The following is a 25,549-nucleotide window of genomic DNA, read 5'->3' as shown; positions in this document are numbered from 1 at the left end:
GTGGGGCAATGCTGGTGTCCACCAACAAAACCCTCCAGCTCTGTACTTTGAGAGTCCACCATGTCCTCAGGGTCACTGAGATGCCTCCTCTGCAGAGACCATGGCCTGAGGGCAGTGAGGGGTGGTCAAAAGTGAGGAAGAAACAGCATCCTTTGGTGGCTGGCAGACGGTGTGGTGACTCCCCATTGTGTGCAGTGCTCATAGATGCAACTGGTGTTCAAAGAAGTCACCCCAGATATCACCACCTGGGACAGCCTCCCGGGGTATCCGTAGCTCTGTGTTGCTCTCAGGGGTCAGATGATGCTGGGGAAAAGTTTTACATAATGCAGTATTTCTGATGACACTGATGGGTGAGTGCCTGCTATGAAGGATACAGAAAAGGCTCAGTGGAGGTCTGTGACCTCTGTGTGGGATGGGTGTCCTGTTCTAGGGCCAGTGGGGAAGGGGCAAGCTGGGTATCAGAGTTTCCTATGCAGTAAGAATAAATTAGGTTGGAGAAGAAGTTGTCTTTGAGTTCCTGAAATACATGGGAAGGAAAAAGAAAATTAATTTCAAGTGAAGAGAGTTCTCTGTAGCCAGGGCTCTTTGTGACAAGGAATCCAGAAATGCTTGAGCCAGAGGTGAGGAGGCACAGGACCTCCTGCAGTCGCTCGCAGAGGGGCAGAACATGCCTCAGCCACCCTGGGCCTCCAGGCTCACCCCCTGTGCTGGGATGGGAGGACATGCGGGAAGGCAGAAGGTACAGTCAGGTCAGGTGCACTCTGGTGCCTGCCAAACAGCTGGTAAGGTCAAGTGCTGCTTTAAAAAGCGTATTATAATGTGAGATGCTGGGAGTCGAATGATGAGTTTCTGCCCTAAGGAGCATTGCTGAGCTGCTGTGTTGGGTCTGGCCTTGAACCAAGGGCTCTGTCGTGTCGTTAGGTGGTGCAAGTTTGCTGCAGTTTCTGGAAAGCTGGAGCATTTTTTTCAAAGATTGCAGTATGTGTGTGAGGCTGATAGCAGCATGGGAGAAGGAAAAGCTAAGCACTGTGCCAGCTGTAAGTAAAGCTGAATCTTAAATATAAGCCCTATCAATAGTCTGGGCAGCACCGAACAGCAGAGGTAAGGTCATGTCATGTGCATTGCTTCCATAGTTGCTTGGGGATGTGCCTGGGGGATGGCATTTAGACAGGTCCTGCAGCAGTGGGCCAGGGCAGACAGCAGTGAACTCCCAAGGGTGATGACTAGGTGGGTGGGAGCCCTGGATCTGCGGCTGGGGGTTCCCCCAGCCTTGCCTTGCTGACCTGGAGTGAGCTCCTGGAGGAAGAAGGCTGCAGCAGGGAGGACAGCAAAGCAACTAGACTGTTCGTCTCCACGTTCTGCATAGCACTAAGTGGATAAGACAGAAAGTGAAAACCTTGCTGATGTTGAGCAGAAGTGACAAAGCCCCCAGTGACAGCTGAAGCAGCTATGTCTGCTAAAAAAGCCACAAAACAAAAAATCAAGAAAAAAGATCTAAACCGAAGCTGGGTGTTTAACAAGCCCATGCACAGTTACTCAGTTACACACTGAGTAATGTGCAATTGCATAGTTTGCTGCTCAGGCTGTATATGTGTCCTGTAAGGTTTGCAAATGGTTGTGTTTCAGGTTTTGGAAATCTGGTGTGAGTCAGACGGGCAGAGTTAGTGGTTTGCAGAGGCCTGAGACCACCAGGGTTTCCACTACCAGGGAGAACTGTTCTAGTGTTTCCAGTGGTTGACTGTGGGGTTGTGGAGTCTAAATTTATTATATGGAAATATTTGGTTGAGCTTTTTCTTCCAAATAGATCCCTATGGATAGCTGTTTGCAGGCCCACCCAACAACAGAAGGAATTAATGCTCAGGCCCTGCAGTGTTTAATGCAAGGAGACTATGAAGTTGAGGAGAGAGAAACATAAGCAGTGCAGTCTGGCTGCAGGAGGATTTTCTGAGAGGGTTTGTTTCCATGCCCTGCAGCTGGCAGTCATCCTGCTCACAGCTGTCCAGGGAATGATGATGTCTCTTTGCTGCAGCTTTCAAGGTTTTTAAATGTGTCTGTTTCATACTGAAACAAAAAAAACCCAACCAACGTTATTTTGGATCGTTTTCATGAAAATGAAAACACCTGGCTTGGGTGTAAAAATAGCGGGTGTGTTCTCAGTGCATGTTTTACTTCTGCTTGTCCTGACGTGCAAGGGCATTAGATGCCAGTGAGGGAGGTTCAGGTCTCATCCCTGTTGCTGTGACCCATGGTGTGTGGCTGTGTGTCTGCCTGCACCCCACCCAGCCTCCCTGCACGCTGTCCCCAGCAGCTTTCATTGAAAGCAGGACATCTGCAAGCTGAAAGCTTTGCTGGAAAAGCAGCGCGCTTCAGGAAAACGTTGCTTGGTTAAAAGTGTCTCCAACAGGAAGAATGTTCCTGGAGATAGGAGCAGTGGAGATAACAGGCTTTAGACAGCTTTTCTACTACATTTCTGCTTTGCTACGTTTGTGAATTAATCAAGGCCTTTGACAGATAGGATGGAAGAGCAAAGCTACGGCAGATCCTGGTCTGGTGTCTCAGTCACTCATTCTGCCTCCCTTTTCCAGCTGCCTCTCCTTGCACAGCACGGCTGTGAACGGGGCCACAGTTTTCTCCTGCTGCTGCTGAAGTCGAGCTGCAGGGAAAACCTGTGGGGATCTCTGGTCACTGCAGCCGAGGAGCAGACCTTGCTGTTGTCCCTAGCTTCCCTGGTGGGTAAACAGGTCCTGCTCCAGCCTGACCTGCTCTGCCAGGTCCCCTCACTTAGTGGCGTCTGCTTCTCTTGTCAATGGATTTGGGGATGGTGGTACTCTCCAGTGAAACACGGAGTGCATCTGAGATGGATGGGTAAAAATGCTGCATTAACATCTCTTGCTAATAATCCTTGATTAATGCAGTTACACTGTTGTTGCTAAAGGCTGTTGCTGGACAGGATTAAGGAAGAAAGACCTAGAAGAAGCAGGATTGGTTGTGAGTTATCCCCCTGTATCTTTTAATCTCTCATGTGGCACAGCCTGATGTTTTCAAGTCTTCCTTTTGAAATGGCAGATAGAAACATATTGCTGCTGTCTGGAACCTTTAATCTTCAAATGGAAATAAGCTTTTCTTGCAGAAGTAGGCTGCTTTTTCAGAAACGCTGATGTTGTGCCTTGGTTGATCTGGCTAATTAAAAATGAGCTCCTGTCAATCAAAACCATTACTTTAATGGTAATAGCAAAAATGCAAAGTGCAGCTCTAGTAAATGCAGTGTTAGACAGAAATATGCCTCATTTCCCCCAGGTGAGTGACTCAGAAAGAAGGTTTTTATTGTGAGTTTTGATATTAACAGGCCTTTCTGTTACAAATGTTACCCTTGTAATTCCTATTGGCTATCCTCTCTGTGTCCTTGCCCCTGAGGAACACCTGGTTTTAGCAGATACTATGTTTTGCTCCCTGTAAAAATGGGCCGAACTGAACCTGTTGCCCCAGCTTGTCTGCCCTGCCAGTTGTGCCATTCCCTAGGATCTCTTCACTGTCCTGAAGGTTCATACGGCTGATCCTGCTGATTCTGAATCCTCTGGAGAGGCCCATCTCACTGGCTGAGAAAGCACCTAACTTAGGCTCCCTAATTAAGCACATATAGACAGGGAAGTATTTTTACTTCCTTACACCTGTTGCCTGTATTTGTCTTTTTAACATGTACTTCTGCACCAAATAGATCTCTTGTTGCAGTGAATGATATTCTGAGTATAGCGTTTGACTTAGAAGTGCACACTTGAAATGCTTACAAGCATTTCAAGCTTGGAGTGGTGTCAGCTGTGTGCCTGGCTAATAAGCCTGTTTTCAACAGACACAAACCAAAGCCAACCTGACTTTATATATATGGAATTTCTCGGACATTGGTAGAAAGACTCTAGGTGCCTTAATGATTAATTAGACTCAAAATGGCAAACATGACTGCCTAGCAGCAAAGACTAATTATATGCAAATAGTGAATTAATTCAACCAGAGTTAACTCAAAAGACCTCAGAGCAGCTCAAGGAATTTAAAAAATATTTCTTATACCCCCTCCAAATTCAATAAACAAACCCTCACCTTCCTCAGAATAGCCTTATATAGAGACACCCCTTGAATTCCCCTTCTTTTCCTGTATCTTTTAACCCCCAGTAACTTTGTCATTTAAACTTTTCAATAGCAGTGTCTCCCTGCCTCTATCTGCCCTGAGCTCCTTCCTTTGCCAACTCCTGTTATCTCTGGCTCGACTGTTCCTGTCTCTCCCTTCTTTTTGAAATAATGCTGTTTTGTTCTGCATGTGTGCTTGTTCTTGGATCCCAAAGTCCAGTAGCACTTCCCTGATTCTTCAGTTGCTGCCTTATCCCTTCTTTCTATTCTCACCTAGAGTGCTCTGGTACATCCTGTTTCTCCTGCCTGTCTGCAGCCCCAGTGCAACTCTGAGCTAAAAATCCTCACCTGGGAATGTGAAACTGGGGCACTTTAGTAGCAGACTTGAATGCATCAGGACAGGCTACCACAGGCTCAATACCTGTAAAATTCAGTCTTTCCTATTACTTAACTGTTATTCAGAGTTAATTTGACACAAGCATGCTGGCACCAGTTTCCTTCACAGGGTCCTACTTCAGCCTGTCTCCTTGTAGGAGCCCTGGAAGTTAGCAGAGATCGGTGACAAAGAAGGGCTGACACAGATCTGCAGATGCTTACAGCAGACCCTCTTGCCTTCCCAAGGTGGAGGCCTCAGAGTATCTGCTAGGGTATTCCAGTGCTCTTATACCCCTAATTACATGCTCATGACTTAATCATAAGCTGCCTTTTGCTCAGGTCTGCTTGTAACATCTTCCTCCTTTCTGCTGCTGGTGCGTGGGCTTTCCCTTTAATGTAGCAGCTGTTCAGTTCCTGCCTGAGTGATGGGACTGAAATACCTGCAGACAAGCAGAGGATCTTTCAAATTCCTTTTGAAATACACTTGGAAATTGCAAATTCAGTTCTGAGATGGAAAGCTCAGGCACCTGCCACTGAAGGGAAGAAACCAGGCACATGCTTCCTGCAGAAACAGGCGAATGGCACAGGTATGAAACACAGCCTTTATGTTTAAAGACCTCAGCACTTCACAGTTCACTCCTGTTCTTTTACTAGGCAGTCTCATGATAGTCAGTATTTTCCTTAGGGCCCAAACTTCCAGTCCTGTGATCTGACTGCTTTAATGAAATAAAATTGGCCCAAAAGCAGGAGGGCAGTCAATAGATGCAACTGAATAGAAAACCAAAAGACAAAGATACACAACCTACCATTTTAAAGCTTTTTTGGCTTTAGAGGTCATAATTTCTTTGGAGAAAGCCAGGGTGATAATTTTGGTGTGCTGTTGGCTGCTATTCACAGCTGACTTATTTTTAAGGTGGCACCTGAAGGACTGTTTTCCCTTGGTTTTTCTTCTTTGGGATGTCTCAGGGTGCAAAGGATTATTTTGGAAAGTCTGTTTTATTTGTACACCCTTTACATTTAAAATGCTGTTTTTAATAAGAGTGGAAGATGTGGATTTTTAGCCAGGCTGTTTTGAACATTGCTGTTGACATACGCACTCTGAGGAGAGTGCACCTTGGTTAAAGATCCCTCACTACCAGTGAAGGTGGAGGCAACCTTTTGTCTTTTTCTGGTCATGTTTCCAACACACATGTGTTGAAGTAATTTTTCCTCTGGATGATGTGAACATACAATGCACAAATGAACATCTTGGGCATCCTTTGTTCTCTGTTGAATCCCCCCCCGATTTGATTTTTTGATAGAAAAAAGAATGCATCCATAAACCAAACCTGTATATAACAGCTCTAAACTGGGAGGAAAAATGCATAAAATAAACACCCTTTATTTCTGATGGGCCCTGCAGCAGCAAAGCTAAGATGTGCCTTATCTTTCTCAGGAAAAAACAAGCTTTGCTTTTTAAAAAAATGTCTTGAGTGTTTAAGTTCAAAAACATTTCAGTTGAGTTACATAAATTCATAGAGAGATTGTCATCTGTTTGATGAAAACGAAGGCAAATCTGTGGACAAAGTAAAAATCTAAGGCCTAGCAGAAACTTGGCAATGAGTTTGGGAACTCAAAAACCTTGGGAAACAAGTGTATTTGGATCATGCTGTCACTCAGTGATGAAAAATCTCCAGAGTCACCTTCTTGACCCTTCTCTGCATGTGATGCGCTTGTCATTCTGCTGCATGTTGCGAATTCACCTGGCTCAGATTTATGCACATATAAACATCATAATGAGGAGGAATTACTGCTGCTAGCAGTGGATGTGCCTGGCCAGCTGCCAGGGAGCTCACTGATTGCTGGGGAGATGCCAGCCTTTATGAAGAACGGGTGTTCTTTCAAATCACAAAATCATTTTTGATTGAGGGGGAATTATGAATAGCTGCAGTGTCTGCCGTGGCCAAGGAAGTTTACTCTGAAATCAGTGCTTGGCGCTCTGATTGCCAAACCTTTCGACCACTGTTGAGGTTTTGGGGCCGGATTTTCTGGTGGGCAGGGCTCTGCTGGTTGGGACTCAGTGTGTGCAGAGCAGGGATGGCCCCTGGGGACCCTGTGCCGGTGGCCACAGCCCCCCCGGGCTGCTCCCCTCCCTGCGCTCTGCCGCTCCTCAGGAAGGAGCTTCTCATACGTAGTGGGAAAAAAAATCATTTGGTCTGAGGCATGTCTATAAATATTCTGCAATTCCTTTAGTCGGTCTGACACCTTCTCCCCATTGCCACCTGTGGTCCTGCCTTGGTTTGGCGGCTGTGCTTCGGTTTCTGTAGTTTGGCCGGGCTCGCTTTGCCCTCCTGTGGCCGACAGCGGACATTCCAGAGGTCGGTTCCTGACATCAGTGTCCTCCAGGGATGCGGTTGCCCAGAGGCAACCTTCATAGACTCCCTCAGTATTTGGTACTTGCTTTTCAGGGTAAACACAAATGCCTTATCATTTAACACAGAGTTGCAAACTCGTGATTAGTACTGGCAGTGTTGTTCTGAACATCACTAACTGGAGTAGCTAATAATAGATAGAACTGGTTTAAGATGTATTTCCTCACCTTGAAATACAACTGAATTCTTCTGAAGAGAAACCCACAGCCACTTCTTTCTCCGAACCCAAATAATTATAACTTCAGACAAAAGAATTCAGAATAACAAAAACTTCCTTGGTAAGAGATGAAGTATTCAAACTCACTTGTTGAAATATGTGTAATTCTACCCCAAAGTAATGTTAATATGGTTAAACTTCTGCAGAACTGTTGCCTCAGCTCTTCAGATCTGTGGCTGCTTCAGATGCCTGCTGTTGACATCGGTCCAGGTGTTGGTTTGTTTTCAGTTGCAAATTTGTTTTCAGAAGGTAATAAAATAGACTGAGAGGGATGAGGCTGGGGAATTGCTCACTGCCTCTGCATGTTGTTGCCTTCTTGGATGCTGCAGAGGCAAGTTGTGTCAGCAGTGCACAGGACAGCTTCAGAAGTTGCATGGAAACATGGCATCTTGCATGGCCCTCATGATACTGACATGTGGCTTTCTCCATCTGTCTCACACAGGCATGAGGACAATGTCTCCTCATCACTCTGACTGAGCAGCTGGGACTGCAGGGCAATGTTAGATCAACTTTCTCCTGCGAAACTGGAGGTGTCACATGTGAGAGGAGTGAGGAAGAGCTTCCAAATGCATAGCTGCTGCATGTCAGGGTGTCTTACTCACTGGAGGTGGAAGGTTTGTTTTTTTAATTGGTTGGTAGGATTTTTAATCTGAGGATAGGAAAAATCTCATGTTTTAATAGTCATTAAGATAAAATAACTTTAATAATAAGAACTGAAATGCTGGTGATCTTCACATGTAACCGCAGTGAGCTCAGCAGGTGCTCGTTGGCTGTGTTTCCAGTTTCAGCATGGTTCAAGGATCTCACTGGTGTATTTTGGTTTCTAGGTGGGGAGATGAGAGGGCAGCATGAACACAGATAAAGTAAAGCTTTCTTAAGAAATACTTCTTTAAAACACTGTAAATGGATTTGTGGTTAACTGGTATTTCATTTAAAATGGCTGAAATCCAAGCAGCTTAGATCAGGTAAGGGTTCTTATTCTCTGGTACGTGTGCAGTTCCCTAACTGTTTGTTAAGGCTTGTGGAGAGGAAAAAGGGAAGGGTCATGGAGAGCAAAACTTGAGATGTATGAATTGCAACATTTTAACATAAATACAGGCAACCACTTAAGATAAATGCAGTAGACTAAAGAAAGCCAACTGCTAATGTAAGGAAAAGCAGTCATTAAAGCAAGTAGGAGTAACTCCTTTCCCTGCTGTGCAGAGGCTGCTGCCCTGGGTAAACTGGTTTCATCTGGTTCCACATGCTCGTTTCTCTGGCTATGGTGCCAGCCAACTGTGTCCCATGCAGGAGTCTGTCTTGCAGATACATGAAGATAGGGGAGAGTAATCTCATCATTTATGTCATATGCTCTACAGTAAAAGGGTAAGATTTTTAGTGGATCCTTCTCTCCTATTTCTTTAGTTTCTGCTGCAAGCATCTGCTATTGGCTGTACATCCTTCTGGCAAAATCCCTGAGACGTGTTCTTACGGTGTGTTGAGGATGAAATCTGGGAAAAGGTGGGAATTTCTGTTCAAAGCTTATCCAAAATCATGTGTTTGATGCATTTTTATGCATTTTGTGTAAAATACTTGGAGTCTGGGGTTAAAATTGATTTTTCCTTTCTACTATGATTGTAGGTAACCACACCTTCATGTCCCTCCTACAGATACAGCATACTTGTTCTATTGCTAAGCTCCCAAAACCCCAGTATTACAACTTTTTTGAGAAGTAACAGTAACAAAGGCTCTCCATTTAATGCTAGAACTGTATTCCTTTTTTTTTGCATCTCTGATAGAGTGGGGAGGATTCTGCACCGTATGGCTTTTGCTGCCATAAGTCCAGGTGTGGTAGCTGGTGCATTCTAATGGTGAAGAACCAGTTTCTCAGCAGTGGCAATACTGATTACATATGGCTTAACTGAAGATGGGTGCTGTGCGTTGGAAGATATGTCCCTGCCTGCAGCCATGAAATTTCCAAAGCAGGACTGGGACCAAAGTGTGATTATGTGAGTCAGAACGTAATTAGGAATGCAGGAGGGGACGTGGGAGTGCAAGCTGTGTTTGATATGGTAAAATCTTCAGTGTTCTGCAGTTCTTGGCCTGAAGTTCTGCACCTATTGAAGATTTCCAAAGTTGGAGCTTTGGACTTGTTTTAATGTGAAATATTTATTTTTACATTACAAAGAAAATAATGGCCTAGGAAAAAAACAAAACACAGCAACCTAGGGAAAGTGTTCACAGAACACCAGGATTAGGACTGAAAAATTGCATAGAAAATTGCTTTCAGGTCCATGTTGCAGAGCCAAAGTGGCACGAGTTCTCAGATGTGACAAGCAATCACTGCCTCTTCTTAGACTCTACAGGAGCTGCTGAGTGCTCAGTGTGTGTTTGAAAATGAGGCCACTGATTTAGGCTTCTGTGTAGGGACTTAATGGCCTGATCTGAGGCATCCACTTCAGAAAGTTTTGACTGGATTCACATAAACCCTTCAAGTCAGAGTATATAATTTCATATTCCCTGTGGCCAATGAGAGACTTAACTCCAGTTTTGCATTTCATATTCAGAGACTGTTTATAGCTCTGGGAGGTAAGGAGATATTTTAAGCAACCTCTTAAAACTCACTGGGTATTTTGGTTTCTGGAGGCTGAGGGTAGCAAAAGGTGAGTGGATGCTTAATGATGACTTGGGGACAGGCTGACTTGGCAGCATCCTGGCTCCCACCCTTGTCAGTCAGCAGAAATGGAGGCTCAGTGCTGTAGAGGGTTGAGTCCCACCACCTCATACAGCTATGGGTATGTCATTCCTGGCAGGCATTTGTTCAGCCTGCCCTTACCAGCATCTGATGACGGAGACTCCTCAGCCTCCCCGAGCAGTCTCACTAATACTTCGTAGTGGCTACTGTGAGAAGGCATTCCCTCACCCCTTCTGATGTTTGCTCTTGCTCTCTTTGTTACACCTTAGGTTATTACTTTTCCCCTTCCTTTAGGGAGATAATATGTAGATGATTCCTTCCTAGTTTTGGAAAGTCCTCCTTGTATCTGACAGCTGCTTAGGTTTGTGACAGAACTCAGAGGGCTGTGAATAATGGAGCAGGGTTGAGCTGGAGACCTGTAACCAGTGGTGTCCCCCAGGGGTCAGTGCTCAGTCTGGTCTTGTTCAACGTATTCATCAGTGATGTGGACAAGGGGACAGAGTGTATCTGCAGCAAGTTCATTGATGATACCAAACTCCAGAGGGCTGTGCTGCCATCCAGTGTGACCTGGACAGGCTGGAAAGCTGGGTAGAGAAGAATCTGATGAGGTTCAACAAGGGCAAGTGTAGGGTCCTCCAACTGGGGAGGAAGAACCCCATGCACCAATATAGGGTAGGGGTGGACCTGATGGAAGGCAGCTCCGAGGAGAAGGATCTGGAAGCCCTGGTAGGTAGTACATTATCCCTGAGCCAGCAGTGTCCCCCTACTGCCAAGAGGGCCTATGGAATCTTGGGGTGTGTAAGGAAGAATGTGGCCAGTAGGTTGAGAGAGGTCATTCTCCCCCTCTACTCTGCCCTGGAATGCTGTGTCCAGTTCTGGGCTCCCCAGTTCAAGAGAGACAGGGATCTACTGCAGTGTCCAGCAGAGGGGAACAAAGTTGACTGGGGAATTGGAGCATCTCTCTTATGAGGAAAGGCTGAGAGAGCTGGGACTCTGTAGCCTGGAGAAGAGAAGGCTGAGGGGAGACCCTATTAATGCCTACAAGTATCTAACAGGTGGGTGCAAGGAGGATGGAGCCAGACTCCTTTCAGTAGTTCCTACTGACAGAATGAGAGGCAACAGGCACAAGCTGGAACAGAGGAAGTTCCATTGAAATAATGAGGAAAAACTTCTTTACAGTGAGGGTGACAAGAGCACTGGAACAGGCTGCCCAGGGAGGTTGTGGAGTCTCCTTCTCTGGAGACATTCAAGACCCACCTGGATGCATTCCTGAGTAACTTGCTCTAGGAGATCCTGCTTTAGCAGAGGGGTTGGACTAGGTGATCTCTAGAGGTCACTTCCAACTCTGACAATTCCATGATTCCGTTTTCCTTTGATCTTATCCTCTTTGTGCAGGAAAATTGAAATAATTACGACAACTGCATCAGGTCATACTTTCTGTCCCTTTGACACTCTTGGCTCTCTCCAACTGGACAGTAGATTTCTAAATGCAGTATTTCAGCCAAGGTCTAAGGCCTGCTGTGTTTGCTGTTATTGTTACTCCATGGGGATTTCTCACAGATACTGCATTTTATGATATAAGTCTTTTTGCAGCAGCATAACTTTAAATAATAATAATTTTATTGTTCCTTAAAAACATCCCTGAAGCATTCCTGTGCCATTGCCTTGCCCTTTCATGTTTCATCTAGAGGTGTATCCTAAGAGTAGGCCACTTCATTTTCCTTCAGTAGTTTACAAACTGGGTTACATTTTTAAAGACTTTTTTCTTCTGATTTGTCAGGATCACGTTCATTCTAACTCTGTCTTCAAACTTCCTTAAAGTTTTTGTCATCTGCAGAATTAGTAAGCATACTCTTTTCCACCGTGCAAATTATTTTTGAAAGTGTTCAAGTCACCCAAGGCAGATCATCATGGAAAATTTTTTTAAAAAATTAATTAAATTTGGCAGTGGACTATTGATACTGCTGTCTGAGGACAGATGCATCTACTGCACTCTAGGTTGTGCTTCCTTCTTTTTAAATTACTGTATCTGCAAAGAAAACCTTGCTGAAGGCAAAATATGTATCACATGAATCCTTTTTTAATGAGGAGTGGAGCACCAGACCATCACGGATAGTCATTCGAGCTTTGCCCTGTCTTACTATCTGATCCTGTTAAGCCAGGGACAAACAATGGACAGACCAGGGTGGAAGGAGTGTGAAAAGGGATTTTACTTTCCACATGGCTTTTCCTCCGAGTCTTGTGGGATTTGGATGACCAAGGCTGAGACAAGAGAGTACATTCTCATGTTAGCCAGCGTGTAGTGAGTCTGTTTCTTTTAGTTTCTTAGGTGTAACCGTGTACCCCATTCCGACCACGCTGCCCTTACACAAACCCCAGGCACGAACGTGCTGAGTGGACACGCTCTCGTGTTACCCTGCCAGCCTCGACCTACTAAACAAGGCCTGGGACCTTGGGAGCTCGGCACCGCGCTAGCGGTTTTAATTGCTTTCAACCAGGACTTGAAATGCAGCCAGAAAACGCCCCACCTCTGAAAGCTGCTGTCTCAGCAGGGCTGTATTAAAAGGAGATTTAATGAGGGGAACATGGATGGAAAGCCGCCGGGGAGCAGCTGCCAGGGTGCTGGTTGGTTTTAGGCCTTTTTGCCACTGGTGCCCCGTGCAGTGAGAACAGGCCTTTGCCCCTGCCAGCCTGCAGCCTGTGGAGATGCAGAGAGGCTACAGAATCATAGAATGGTTTGGGTTGAAGGGGACTTCAGGGGTCATCTCGTCCAACCCCCCTGCCATGGGCAGGGACACCTGCCACTAGGTCAGGTTGCTCAGAGCCCTGTCCAACCTGGCCTTGAATGTCTCCAGGGAAGGGGCTTATTACCACCTCTCTGGGCAACCTGTGCCAGTGTGTCTCACCATCCTTACTCTAAACAATTCCTTCCTAATCTTTAGCCTAGATCTGCCCCCTTTCAGTTTAAAAACATTACCCCTTGTCCTAGCACAATAGGCCCTGTTAAAAAGTGTTTCCCCATGTTTCTTGTAGGTTCCCTTCAGGTCCTGGAAGGCCACTCTAAGGTCTCCCCGGAGCCCTCTCTTCTCCAGGCTGAACAGCCCCAACTCTCAGCCTGTCTCCGTAGGAGAGGTGCTCTAGCCCTCGTCTTTGTGGCAGGCTCTGGACTCGCTCCAAGAGCTCCCTATCTTTCTTGTGCTGAGGCCTCCAGAGACAACTTGGAGCAGGGGGAGCCAGGTTACCTGCTCCAGCCCCCGGCCCCCTCTGGGGTCCCTTCAGCCCACAGGGCGGCCTTTGTCAGGCAGGACGTGAGGTGAGCACATCCCATGGGATTCCAGGAGGGGTTTTGCCAGCTAGCAAAGCTACAGTGTTTCCCCAGGAGCTCCTTAGGCCACATCATGCCTCAAATTTTTCCAGTAAGGATCTGCGTAGATGAGAAAGGAGCTTAATTTTTCTACCAGAGAGCAAGAGAGAATGGCTTTAATTTCTCTACAGCAGCAGAGGCTTTTGTGGGGTTCCTCACACCTGTATTGAAAAGTTACTTTAAAAATAGTAATTACTGTGGGGCAGTAGGCGTTTTTGTCAGATGGAGTTGCAGTGGGGTGGGTGGTCCCGGTGCTGCCAGCCGGGGCCATGGCTGCCTGTCCGGGCCGGGCGTGCCCCAGCCCGCGTTTCTCCCTCCGCCGCTGCCCTCGGCCCGCGGCTCCCTCGGGGCTGCTTCTCCACGGGGAGAAGAGGCCGCGGCCGGCCTGGGGTTGGGCGAGGAAGGAGCGGCCGGGCCGGGCTGTTCCAGCGGCGGGTGCCTGTGAAATGGCTGCAGCAGGCCTCGGTACTAGAGGCCTGAGGAAAAGGTGCATGCACTCCACGTACTGTCATTTTAAGCACAGGATCTGTGGAAGGAACATGTACTGATTCAGTCCAAACAATGCAGGTCCAAAATGTTGCTGTCCTGAGGCCTTGGCGGCCTGACGGGTCCCAAGGGCGTTGCACCGACCTGTGGTGAACCTGGGTTTTCTCTAAGCGTTCCCAGCCCATGGTCCCTGTCAGGTAAGCAGCCTTGAAGATCTGTAGCAGGAGAGGAAGGGGAAATCCTGTTAACTGAGCCCCACCTCTGAGTGTCCTTGGATTTTGCCAGTGCTGTGCAGCATCCCGCATACATTAGTGGTGAATCATAACACACTGACAAATTCCAGTCCCTGTGACTCTTCCTTTACTTATCTGGTGGTGGCTGCCTTGCTTTGTGCTGAATGGGTCACCAGACCATAAATGTTCAGCAGTTTTTGCATAGACAACTTGAAAGTACAGGCTGGGGAAGGAAAAAAAGAATAATGCTACTAATTGTTAAAAGCGTGGCAGAACTCAAGTGCTGTAGTAAGAGATTTCGTAGCATGAACGTTAGTCTCCACTAACGGGAAGTGTCACATATAAATAACATTCCCATCTGGTTAAATATTTGCCACTGAAAGGTAGTTCCTGACAACGTTCTTTTTCCTGAAGCAGACCCAAGAAGCTGCCTCCTGCTTGGGCCCAATGCTTTGTTGTGCAGGCATGTGGTCCATTGACAGTAGCTAGTGAGGCATGTTAAGCGTTTTGCACCATATTCTTATATTAATTGATTAACCCTCTGACTCTTTCATGGGGAGGGGAGGAGAAGGCAGAGCTAAAAATTGACATCACCTGCATATGTCAGGGATACAAAGAATGTTGAGTCTTAATAGTTTCATCTTACAAGGTATAATATAAGCTAAGCTGGATAGTAATGCTAGTTGTTTCATCTCCTCAGGCACTTGACTCACCTTTGTGCTGTTGGAGGGCAGTTTTTCAGTTGAAGTGCTTTGTGGAACTAGCAATAATAGTAATACTTACTTTTGTATTGTTTCAATAAGTGGTGCTAAGGACCTGTTCCCCAGTTCCCTCTCCTGTACTTTCAGGGTGAGTTAGATGGATCTGACATTCACAGCTTGTTAATCACCAGAACCCCAGGTAAAAATAACTGGGTACTTTAAATGCTGTAAGATTTTGTGCTGACACTTAATAACACCCTGGATGTTTTTCTTAGCTCATGTACTATGTGTGCATTGTGGTAGTTTCATCATTGCAGCATAAATGTGTCTTCGGCCACATTGAGATGGAGCAAGAAATGGGGTGGATGTCTGAAGCTACAACAATGGCTCTGCAAGTTTTAGGTTTTGTTTGGCAATTTTTTCCAACCCATTTAATTTGGCTTATTGTGAGTGGGGAAAAATACAGTCCTTCAAAGTGCAGTGTTTTAAGCCACACAAAAAGGAACTGTGCTGGAAGGAGCGTTATGAACCTCAGTGCATGATGCCACTCTTTGGCAGGGAAGGACAAATGACGTGTAAATTTTATTTGTTTACTCTTAGATTCTGTTCCTGTTTTGACATCAGGGACACAGTTGCACTCACTTGATCTTTTCACTTCTGAGTCACTGTTCTCAGAGCAAAAAAGAAAGATGGGTTTTGGAAGCAGTGATTTTCAGATTGTAGGGTTGTTGTAGATCAAAAGACTGCATTGGTGAAGAAGAACAAGATGGTTTTAAAGTTTTATTTTATTTGCATACTCATTTTGATACTAAAATCAGAAACTGCACAGCCTGATTTCTGCTATGTGTATTTAGTGTAATCTTGTCTCTAACTATAACAAAGCTAAGATAAAATAGCTAGGGTCTGTTGGCTGTCTTCTGGGGAGCATCTAAGAAATCTCCATGGCTGTCACGTTATAAGATTCTTCAGTATTAGTTGATGTTCCAGGGCATTGTTGTCAGGTGATATTCTCATTGTTACAGATATAAGAAGCCTCTGCCAGAATTTGGCTGGCATGCAGTTCAAACTGACTGGAATTCCTAGTTAAATGCTGGCTGAAGTTCCCACCTGGAAATCTAGGAGAATTAAGCCAGACTACCTGGTGCCTAATAAGCTAATTCTCCTTGCTTGCAAAAACGAATCAATTGGTTTAACAAGCAATACTTTATTAAAGGGAATTAGGTTCCCCTAGCTGGTACTGCTTTCATCTGCCCATGTGATCACAGAGAGTAAGTGCTTGGCTTTAGTCTTCCCATAGATGTAGTATTTTTGCTTGTCTGAAGCCCCCAGAGTACCCATAAATGCTGATCTGCATCCAGTGGGAGATCCTGCCACTTCAGATGCTCACCAGTGTGCGCATGGGCTGCCTGATCAGAGCCCTGTGTGGTCTGAGTTAGGGAAGTTTATGATCTTGTGACCTGTTTTGGGTCTCTCTAATAGGGACCCCTTCCATATTGCGTAGCCTCTTTTACACAAAGTGTTTGGCCAGTACTCTGATGAGAACAGACTTGTAACTCTAAAGCATTGGAAAATTGTGCAGGCCTTCTCCGTGCATTGTTGCATTCCTTACATCGACACTGCATGACATAAATTTGTTCCTGGATATGCAAATGCTGCTGTAATTGTACTTGTTTCAGTTCTAGGGAATGCATGTATTGGAGGGAAAGATTTACTTGTCAGGCATTTCTTTGGATCACAGAGCAGTCCCATATTAATAGACCTAGGTTTTAATATTTCTGTGACAGTGTGTTGAAAAACAGATGTATACATCCTTCCAAACACTGATACATGAACATTTCCCTCTAAGCTGTGGAAGAGGCTGATTTATTTTTGCTCAACGTTTATGCCTTTCAGCATCGTGAGTGGCAGCACTAGCCACGACTGATGTCTCAGAGACCATGGCTAACAAGCAGGAAAGAAAATCAGTGTTTTCACAGCCTTGTAATGCCCTGTTTATTTATGTAATAGATTGAATATCGTGTAAAGTTTGAAACTGCACTGAGCTTTTCTCAGCTCCCTTGATCTGTCTCACAGCTGTGGTAGATGGTTCTCTCAGCTGCTGTTGCTGCCTCTCTAATCTGTGCTTTGATTCTGTAGGCATTTCTTATCTCCTGGTTGTGGTCTGTTTGACACGTCCAGCTATGGAAAGGAAAAACAGACTGTTAAGAACTTGTGTGATAATGCTTCTGCCCTGGCCAAAAGGAACTTTATGTTCCTTGGAAACTTGCCGTATGCAAGCAAAACTATGTATTTTAAATCATACTTGCAAGCACTGAGTTATTAAATGGCACTGTTACCCCGATGTATTTTTCCCCTTGATTTTCAGTGGGTATGAGCTGTTGGTATCAGTGGAACTATATGTGTTGTTGGAGAAAACTTCAGAGCTGTGTGGTTCCTGGAGCTTTTGACCTGGTTTTACTAAACCTGCTTATGATGATTGATATTTTTGCCCATATATCTGTATTGTGAGGGCTAAGCCTGGGTTCCCTAAGTCTCAGGCTGACCTTGGAGATAAAACCCTGGGGTCAGAAGCTCCATTGGATAATGTGGGATCCAGCTCCCTGAGCACAGCCAGTGACTTACCCCACTACCCAGACTGCTGCTGCGTGCTCACAGGCTGCACCTGCTGCTGGGGTGCGATGCATTACAAGGTGTGCCATGCTGTGGGTACTCTAAAGCTGATAGCACCATAGCCACAGTGCTCTTCATTCTGAGCAGCAATGCTGGCTGCATGACATGGTCCTGGCACTGGAGCCACATGTAACTGTGTAAGAAGCTCATCTGTCTCCCCTATTCTGCAGCAGCCCTCATCTTCAGTGCAGGATCTGTTTTGTCTAGGAACATGCAGGTTTTTTGGCATATACGTTCATTTTTTTATGCATGCAAATTATAATTACTTGGATGTTCATAAGCAGGTTTAAAATTTGACTTCTTTGGTTTGCTTCTAGCTGTGTTCAGGAAGCCAGCTACCAAAGCCCATTCTGACTACCATTTTGTCTTCTGACCTGAAGTAGCTGGTGCAAAAGAAAACAAGCTGGTTCTGCTTTGCCTCGTGCTTTCCCGTGATCTTAGAGACTGAAACCTGCTCCTCCGGTGGCATAAGGCTTATGGGTAAGTGTTTTGCCAGAACTGTGATATACATAAGCAGCTGTTCATCTTCCCTAAGTGGGGAAGAAAATCACCCAGAGGAGCAATGGCTCTCCCTGAGGCAGCAGCTGACGTGGATTTATGAGGCTGTAGCAGACATAATTGACCTATTTCATTTTCCCAAAGCAGGAAGCCAAGATCTCCTGTGGGAACAGACCTTCTTTAGCCTTAAGCAAAATCTGTTTTGCTTCCTGGGTGATTCTACTAGATGGGAGTCAAAAGCTGGGTGTCATGCTGCTTTGGCTGCAGGAAGCTTATTTACCTGCTGTGGAACAAGACCTGCTGAGGCTGTTCAGGGCTTCATTTCACCTGGCAGGTATCACAGCCTATCCTAAACCTTTGGAAACAGCTTTCTAATGGATACTTGCCTGCCTGAGGAAAAGGCAGCACTCATTCTTGCTTTCTCACTACCTTAGGCTCTAAACCAGTGCTATTTTTTTCTGAAACAGAGTGCTGCTTTTCCCTGGGAGGTGACCCTCATCAGCAGTGGCCTGTTTCAGGAGCGCTGCTACGTAGAGCAGTGTTCAGGTACAACCAAGGCTGTTGAACCTGGGTGCTGGTTAGAGAGCCTGCTGAGCCTGTGGCGAATAGTGCACAAGTGAGCTGTGCTGTTCCCAGTTGTAGGGTTTTCTTGTTTGCATTGTTTGGAGAGCAGGGCAGGCTGACCAGTGAGGGCTGGGGTCAGCCAGGGTGCAGGACAGCCTGCGTGCATAGCAGTGACCCTTGAGGAGGAAATCTCCTTCACCTCTCCTGAGAGTCAGGAACACAGGAACTATTCTGAGAGCGATGCCGTCTGCGCCTCTGGTTGTTTGGAAGCTTGCTTATCGCTGTGAGGCAAGTGTCTGGATGCAGTCCTCTCAGGGGGAAACCTGCTGTTGTTTCCACTATTCACTCTTTATTGTGGTAGTATCTGAAAGCCACAGTCATGGTTCAGAGCCCCCTTGTGCAGGGAGTTGATTATGAGCAGGACTGGGATGAAAGTGGGATGGTTCCTCAGGGACGAGTAGAAGTTTGGTGGTTTTCTTAAGTTTTATGGAAAAATACATTAGTTTGTAAATGAGTGACAGGGCTGTTGGCATTTATGGTCAACAGGAGCAATGTAACTCCTTTCAGCACTTTACTTCAGGATGTGAACACGGGAAGGCAGGGTCCTGGGAAGAGAAGCTTGTAGGTCAAGCTCCAAAAGTGTTACTGTAATTCAGGCAGTACATTTCAGTGGCAAATTCTTGCATTTTCAGCCTGTGCCTGTGACTTCAGGAAATACTGCGGAAAAACACAGGTTTGAGAAGATGAGGAAGCCATCGTCAAGGAGTGAAGTATTTATTGTCTGTGGAAGATCTAGTAGGAGTGTGTTTAAACATAAGCATGGTGCATGGTAAATGCCTGTGGAAACTTTCATTGTTTTCTGTTAAGTGTGACCTTTTCCTACTCCTTTTTTTCTACTTTATTTTGTTGTTGTTTAGGTTTTTTGTTTTGTGTACAGGGTGTTGTGGGGGTTTTTTTTGTTTTTTCTTTTTTTTTTTTTTAATCAGAAGCAGTTCCTTGGGAGTTACTGTAGATCTACTTCAAAATATCTTTTTAAAGCACTGAGATTTTTTACTTGTCTAATTCATGCTGAGAAGCAGCGAAGTTCACAGGAAGCATCATTAATTTCAAGGAACTATTCAGCTTTAGTAAGGCTGATTAGTTGAGAGTATTAGGTGAGAGTTTTTGCAATATTGAAACTGTCAAGCTATTACCAGATTTTACATTGATTTTTACCAGTTTTCAGGTTCTTTGGCACATGTTTTAATTGTTGACTGGAAAAGGAAATGAGTATTCATGTTCTTTCTTTTGCTGCCTCTCTGTTTTAGGGAGAGAAGTAATTAATTATTTCACGGATAGAAAACAATTAAAGTGTTGTTTCTTTCATCTCTGCATGATAATGAAGTAACAAAATGGTGTCTGAGAGCTGAAGTTTTTACCAGAGTTTTTGTGAGGGAGAGGAGTACTGCATGCAGCTGAGCTGACATAAGAAATGTCTCATTTTTCATGTGCTAAGGGGTGATTGAAATCTCCCTGTAAACTACTCTATTAGGGTGCTTATGCACTACTGAAAAAAATGTAGGCTGTGGAAGAAAGTAACACTGCAAGCAAAGCCTGAATACAGTAATACTTCAGTTGTAGGCAGTGCTCCACTTCGCTGGCTGAGAGCCAGCTTTTTTATGATATGGGCATCTGCGTTTGTTTAATGTGTCCCTTATCAAATCCAAAAGCTAATATTTGAATTAGTCCTCCATGAAGATAAAAGGAACTGTTTGAGTGAGAATTAAGATATTGTGTATTGTACTCCTCAGAAATGTATCTGGGTACTTTACCTTGAGTCCAAAGAAATGTCTTGCAGATGTGTACTCAATCTGAGTTCAGAGAAAGTTCTCTTAAATGCTAGTTCGTGTAGTTTTGGGGCAAGTCGGAGCAAAGAGGGTGATCCTGGTTTTAATCAAATGCAAAGCATGCTGCAGTTGGTTTGCATCCATCAATTGGTTCTCGGATCAGGCTTTTTTTTAGTTCTGAAGGTAGTAAAGAGACTGCCTTTTGAGGAAGCTCAAGGAGGCCTTCTGTATTCCTTTAAATAAGAATTCTGCAATCCCAGTCTAGCTGTAGAAGGGAGTCTAGTCCACAATTATCTTTTCTGATACACAGCATAGGCAGATCTTCTGCCACTCCATTGGCTTCAGTGGATTCATACCAAAGCTGCATCCATGTATGCAAGAGTAGAATTAAGCTCCCCATACTTACCTCTCACTCAGTTTAAGCACTGAATATTTTGTTTCTGAAAATGACACTTTTGAGTACCTTATGGACAAGGTCAGTCAGGTCTGAAGGCAAGCAGCAACATAAGGACTCTTAATATATGGTTGGGATAAATGTAAATAAATGGATGGTCCAACAAACGATGCCAGGATGCCACTGCTGATGGATGTCAGGACCCCAAGTCCCCTGTCACCACCACCAAAAAAAGCAAAAGTAGTTAGGTAGCTGCAAAAGTTAACACAGGTTAGTGGAGGCCTGGTGAAAAACAATCTGATAATGCAAATCATGGTGGTAATGGTGGTGAAAGAAGGATTGAAAACAAGGAAGAAACTTAGAAGGTAGCAGCCACAGCAATGCAGCTTGGGAAAGGAACAGCAACAAATGATGACTGTACTAAATCCACTTAAAAATTAAACTATAATCTATATTAAATGTAGCAGGCTTTCCCTCAGCAGGCAGTATTCATGTAGAATTGAAAGCTGAACATGAAAATCTGAAAATACCATGATGCTATATAAGGAGGATTATTGTGCAAAAGAAATTTCTAGTATTCAGGAAAAAAAAGGAACCTTTTCGTTCTAACGGCAAGCTTTAACTATTGATGTAAGAACAATAACAACTGTTAATGCTGATAATCATGAATGTTTGATGTCCTCGGGTTCTTGCCAGGCTCACCACATGCTTTGTCAACTTAAATGTTGGGAGGAAGCAGCGTAGCTGGAACTTGCTGGAATGCATTAGGTGGAGAAGAGGAAACCTTGTTTCCTGACAAATAATTCTTTCAGGTAGTGCTTTTTTGCAGTATTTGGCCAGCTGCATTGTTGAATGAAAATAATATTTGGAGAATGATGGTAGAACTCACTCAATAATATATAATCTAAAGAATGAAGTGTCTCCAGCACAGTGGGGATATGGAAGTAGGCTGAAGCTTCGTCCTTACCTACACAAAGTAATTATTTTGTGTGGGCTTCTTGAAATGATCTCAGAAATGTTAGAAAAGCACCTTGCTAGTTCTTCCACCTCAAGTTCCTGTGGTCATCTGGATGGTGGAGCCATGGGAGAACTGCTGCTGGTAACAAATCTGACTGAGAGCTTTGCCCAGGGCCCCAGTGGATGGGCTCCGTATCATGGAGGGGCAGGAACATGCCTTGCTGCTGATTCCATGGGCAATATTTCATGCCACTTTCCCCAGAGAATTTAGACCAGAAGGATGTCGCTGCAGACCTCAGCTGATCCCTTCTTTGCTCTCATATTGGAATCTTGTACAAAGAAAATGAGAGTAGACACCAAGTGTGCTGTGGTGATTAAGATCTATATAACCAAAATACTTGTTCAGATTGCTCCAGTAGCATGGCATCAAAGAGGAATCTTTGCCATGCTTTCTGCTATAATAAGCAAATTAGATGAGTTCTGAGTAGACAATCTTTTTCTCCAACTTCAGTACTTACTACAGGTAAAATATGTACTGGATATATATTGTTTTAAAAACATATTATAGTCTGAAGACCTATTTTGTTCTATTACTTGGAGTAGGTTAGGTATTAAGGGAGCAACAGTGGAGTAATACCCCTGCAGGCACAGTTCTTTGGCTGTGTTGCCTACCAGCGTTGTACAGGCAGGGATGATCTCACCCTGTCTGCATTTTGAGCTGACCAGGCATCATATGGATGCAGTTAGTGCAGTGCCTCGTTTCAGCTAATGAGAGATGTGGCATTTTAGCTTGGGGCAACATCTGACATTTGACATGTCTTCCAGTTGGCTTGATGCATGGGCAGAGCGAGGGTGTGTCTGTCTCAATGTGAAGGTGGCCTCTGCCTGAAGATATTGTGCAAAACTGCGTGTGTGAAAGACTTGCAGAGTGATTTTTGTGAAATCCTTGTGAAGTGAAACATGCTCTGTAATACGAAAATACTCCTATTAGAGCTGCAGCTTGAGTAACTCTTATATAAGATGACGCACCACCAGTTCATATTCTCTTGTCTCTGATTTTCTCCAAATGCATTTGGATTTTGTGAGTCTCCCACTGCTGGCATAGATTTTGTCTGCTGTCACATCATAAGACAAGGGACTGCCTGAATTTGTTTAGTCTTTCAGGATGGATGCTGAATACTGTGATAGCATAGGCATTATAAGAAATGTCAGGAGGAAAACTTTGGAGGAACTTTGTCTTTATTAGATTATAGAATGAGTTATAGGTGTGTAGATGTCTTCGAAATTGATGACACTTGGATGCCAAATACTTTTTTAAGGTTTAGTATATTAATCCTTGTACTAAATAGTAAGGATGGAAGTACAGGTATGCATATAGAGATACATATGTATATCTAGGTGTATGCATATAATGTCACTATAGAGTTGTATGACAAAGAATACATACAACTCCTGAGTTTCCATTGTCATTTTTATCTCTCAATACATCTGCCCCCCCCCCCCCCCCCAATCTATTCTGTAGGAGAACTTCTTTTCAGGCACTGGAATTTGATAGCAGCAAACAAGTCGGCAAAAAGACATTTCCCTTTTGAAGAGTCCTAATCCAGGTTTTTATTCCATTGGCTCCAAAGCTCTTCTTCATTTTGTCCCTAAGTTTCCCTCTTATGTATAGAAAATGGTCCAAGTATGGCAGGTATGAAAACCTCTGTATCCGTTAACCTGCATCCTATGAGCCATTAATAAGAATTCATAGTAGAGCCTTTCAATTTCCAAGAAAGTTGTACAGTGAACCAGAGAGTTTCAGGAAAAGTACAAGAAAACATCAGGAAGCAACTTAGAAGATACTAGGAGTGGAGTAGGAGCTGATCTGAGGTGTGGATGTTGAGAAGGGGACTTGTGCAGGTCCATGCAGGTTTTGGAGCAGAATCTGGCCTTTGCTGTGCAAAGTGACAGAAAGGGACCACTAAAAAAAGAAACTGAGGAAAGCCAGAAAGAACAAGCTGTTTCTCAGCAGATATGTGAGAGTGGAGCAACTCCCATGGGAGGCCAAACACGAAGGAGAAGTGGCCCAGCCAGCACTGCTGCCTCGTATCTTAATATAGCAGGCTTCTTGGCAAAGCAATGGGGTGAGGCCCAGTGGAGGAGGAGAGCTGGGTTTGCTTTCCCAGAAACCTGTTTGCAACAGCAAAGAAATCCTGCTGGCTCTGTTCCAGCGAACATTAGAATTCAGTGATCTGGCAGTGAAATCCAGCTGTTGGAGGTGCAATCCTCAGTGCTTCTAGCAGGTCCTGCTTGACTCTTGTCTGCAGGAGTTCTGTACTTACTGGGAGATTAGCTGAATGTCTGGACAAGAGAAGATCCCATCTTGCTGTTAGCCCCCTAAACGCCCTCTCCCCAAGGCTTTTGTGGAAGAAAGTAGGCATGGCAAATGGGTGGTGTTGTGTGAGCTTGCACTGCAGACGTGGGAAGGGCTGATTCCTAGCATGGGCTTCTGCAGGCTCAGAACAAACTACTTTGATGTATGTGAATAAGACATTTGCCTATTCCTGACTGACTTTTCCCCCCCAAAACAAACAAAAAAAAATCAAAGCAAACAAAAGAGCATTGACAGCACTGCATAGTAAAAATCACTTCTAGACCTAAATGCTGGGCGCTGCCTCTGCAGTGCAGATTGGCAGGTAGGGAGATGATTTTGAAAATATTGTGCTCTTTCCTCACTATTGCTGTCTTTTACATTACAGCTCTCCCACAGGATTTTCTGATTCCCTACCCTCATTTGCATCCTTTTGAACCCTAGACTTATTTACTCTTGTTTTCCATTATTTTGTTGGTGCCTCTTGGTTCTGTCCCATCCTTTGCTTTGAGGTCTTGGTCTCTGTTCTGGGCACCCTGCCAGCATTTCAGCTCCTTCCTCCAGGTCCCCACCCTTCCCACGAACTCGTTCCTTCACACATTCTCTCTCTTGTGCACATCTCACCGTTCCATTTCTTACCCACATTTTCCTATTTCTTTTCTCCTCCCACACACTTCTGTGTCTTAATGCCTCCCTTCACTCCCAGCTGGATGTCAATTACTGTATCATTCAGAGGTAATGGGAACTGATTAAAAAAATAAATAAATCAAATGTATTAGTTTTTAGGATTTGGATTTATATTTTTCTATTTCCTTTTTAGCAAAAGAATTTACAACCACTGCAAAATCCATGAAAACTTTTCCAAGTTGTCACCTTTTTTTGAAACTGTATGTCATAAATATTGCATAGTGCTTTATAGCAACTGCATAGCACAGTCTCCTTTTAATTGAGATCTGCATGCTGTTAAAGCTAGCCTAGAAATGCATACTTTTGTGTACTGCAGGCTTGTCTTTTGTTGGAAGAGGTGTTCACTGGCATGCAGAAGACCCAGCTGTTCTTCTAAGGAGCTTACACCTGGATGTGCAAACAGAAACCCCCCTTTTCAAATTTATGTAGGACACATTAGGACCCACAGGTCTTACACGGTGTATCACCCTTTAATGTTTTCACTTATAACCTGATCACTGACTTTCAATCTCCAGCAATCATCAACAGCAAAATGGTAAACCTTACAGGAAAGTGAAGGTTCTTTTTGAGAAGTCACATAGTGCATATAGTTTTTGCTATGATAGTGTGGATGTGACAATTGACTCTGCAAATGCAGACAACTTCTATGTTAATTTGTTTACTGCTAGTCAGATGTTATCACTGTCCCTTTTTCCATGTCTCTCACAACACGAGTTGTAACGAGTCAGGGACCAAGCAGCTGGTTAATGCAGCTCATGTTGTCACCCTCACGGGGCTCATTTGCCTACAGGCATGTCAGAAGGAACAAGTAATATAAGGGCATATATAACTGTAGTTGGCAGTGTACTGAAAAGATGGTGAAGCTCGCTTTAAATGAATAGTGTAGAACGTCAGGAGCTAAGTTGCTGAGAAATAAGATAAATTTGCTTGAATGGAGTGTTGTGTTTCTGTAGTTAGGCTGTGCCTGGTACTTGATCTAAATGAGGTATGTGTACATGGTGTGCAGTGTAGACACCACCT

At 44.5% G+C, this 25,549-nt stretch overlaps 1 protein-coding gene across 25 annotated transcripts in view; it reads left to right on the top strand.

The window, feature by feature from the left end:
• NABP1 (nucleic acid binding protein 1) overlaps positions 1–25,549 on the top strand; it is a 100,320-nt gene that overhangs the window by 26,764 nt on the left and 48,007 nt on the right. For 13 of the 25 annotated variants that reach the window (XM_051623231.1, XM_051623241.1, XM_051623246.1 and 10 more), the window contains 4 exons: positions 7,565–7,736; positions 7,950–8,087; positions 8,527–8,622; positions 17,568–17,730. The exons of 1 other annotated variant lie outside the window; for it this stretch is intronic. The gene's annotated coding sequence lies outside the window, so the exon portion shown is untranslated. Of the gene's footprint in view, positions 1–7,564; positions 7,737–7,949; positions 8,088–8,526; positions 8,623–13,727; positions 13,844–17,567; positions 17,731–17,892; positions 18,083–18,215; positions 18,295–19,004; positions 19,142–25,549 lie in introns of all 25 variants that reach the window. 11 more of the 25 variants (XM_051623232.1, XM_051623227.1, XM_051623229.1 and 8 more) reach the window with 11 other exon arrangements.

The sequence above is a fragment of the Apus apus genome, chromosome 6 (assembly GCF_020740795.1).
Source record: "Apus apus isolate bApuApu2 chromosome 6, bApuApu2.pri.cur, whole genome shotgun sequence".
NCBI lineage: Eukaryota > Metazoa > Chordata > Aves > Apodiformes > Apodidae > Apus > Apus apus.
This window is presented reverse-complemented; position numbering and strand designations above follow the sequence as displayed.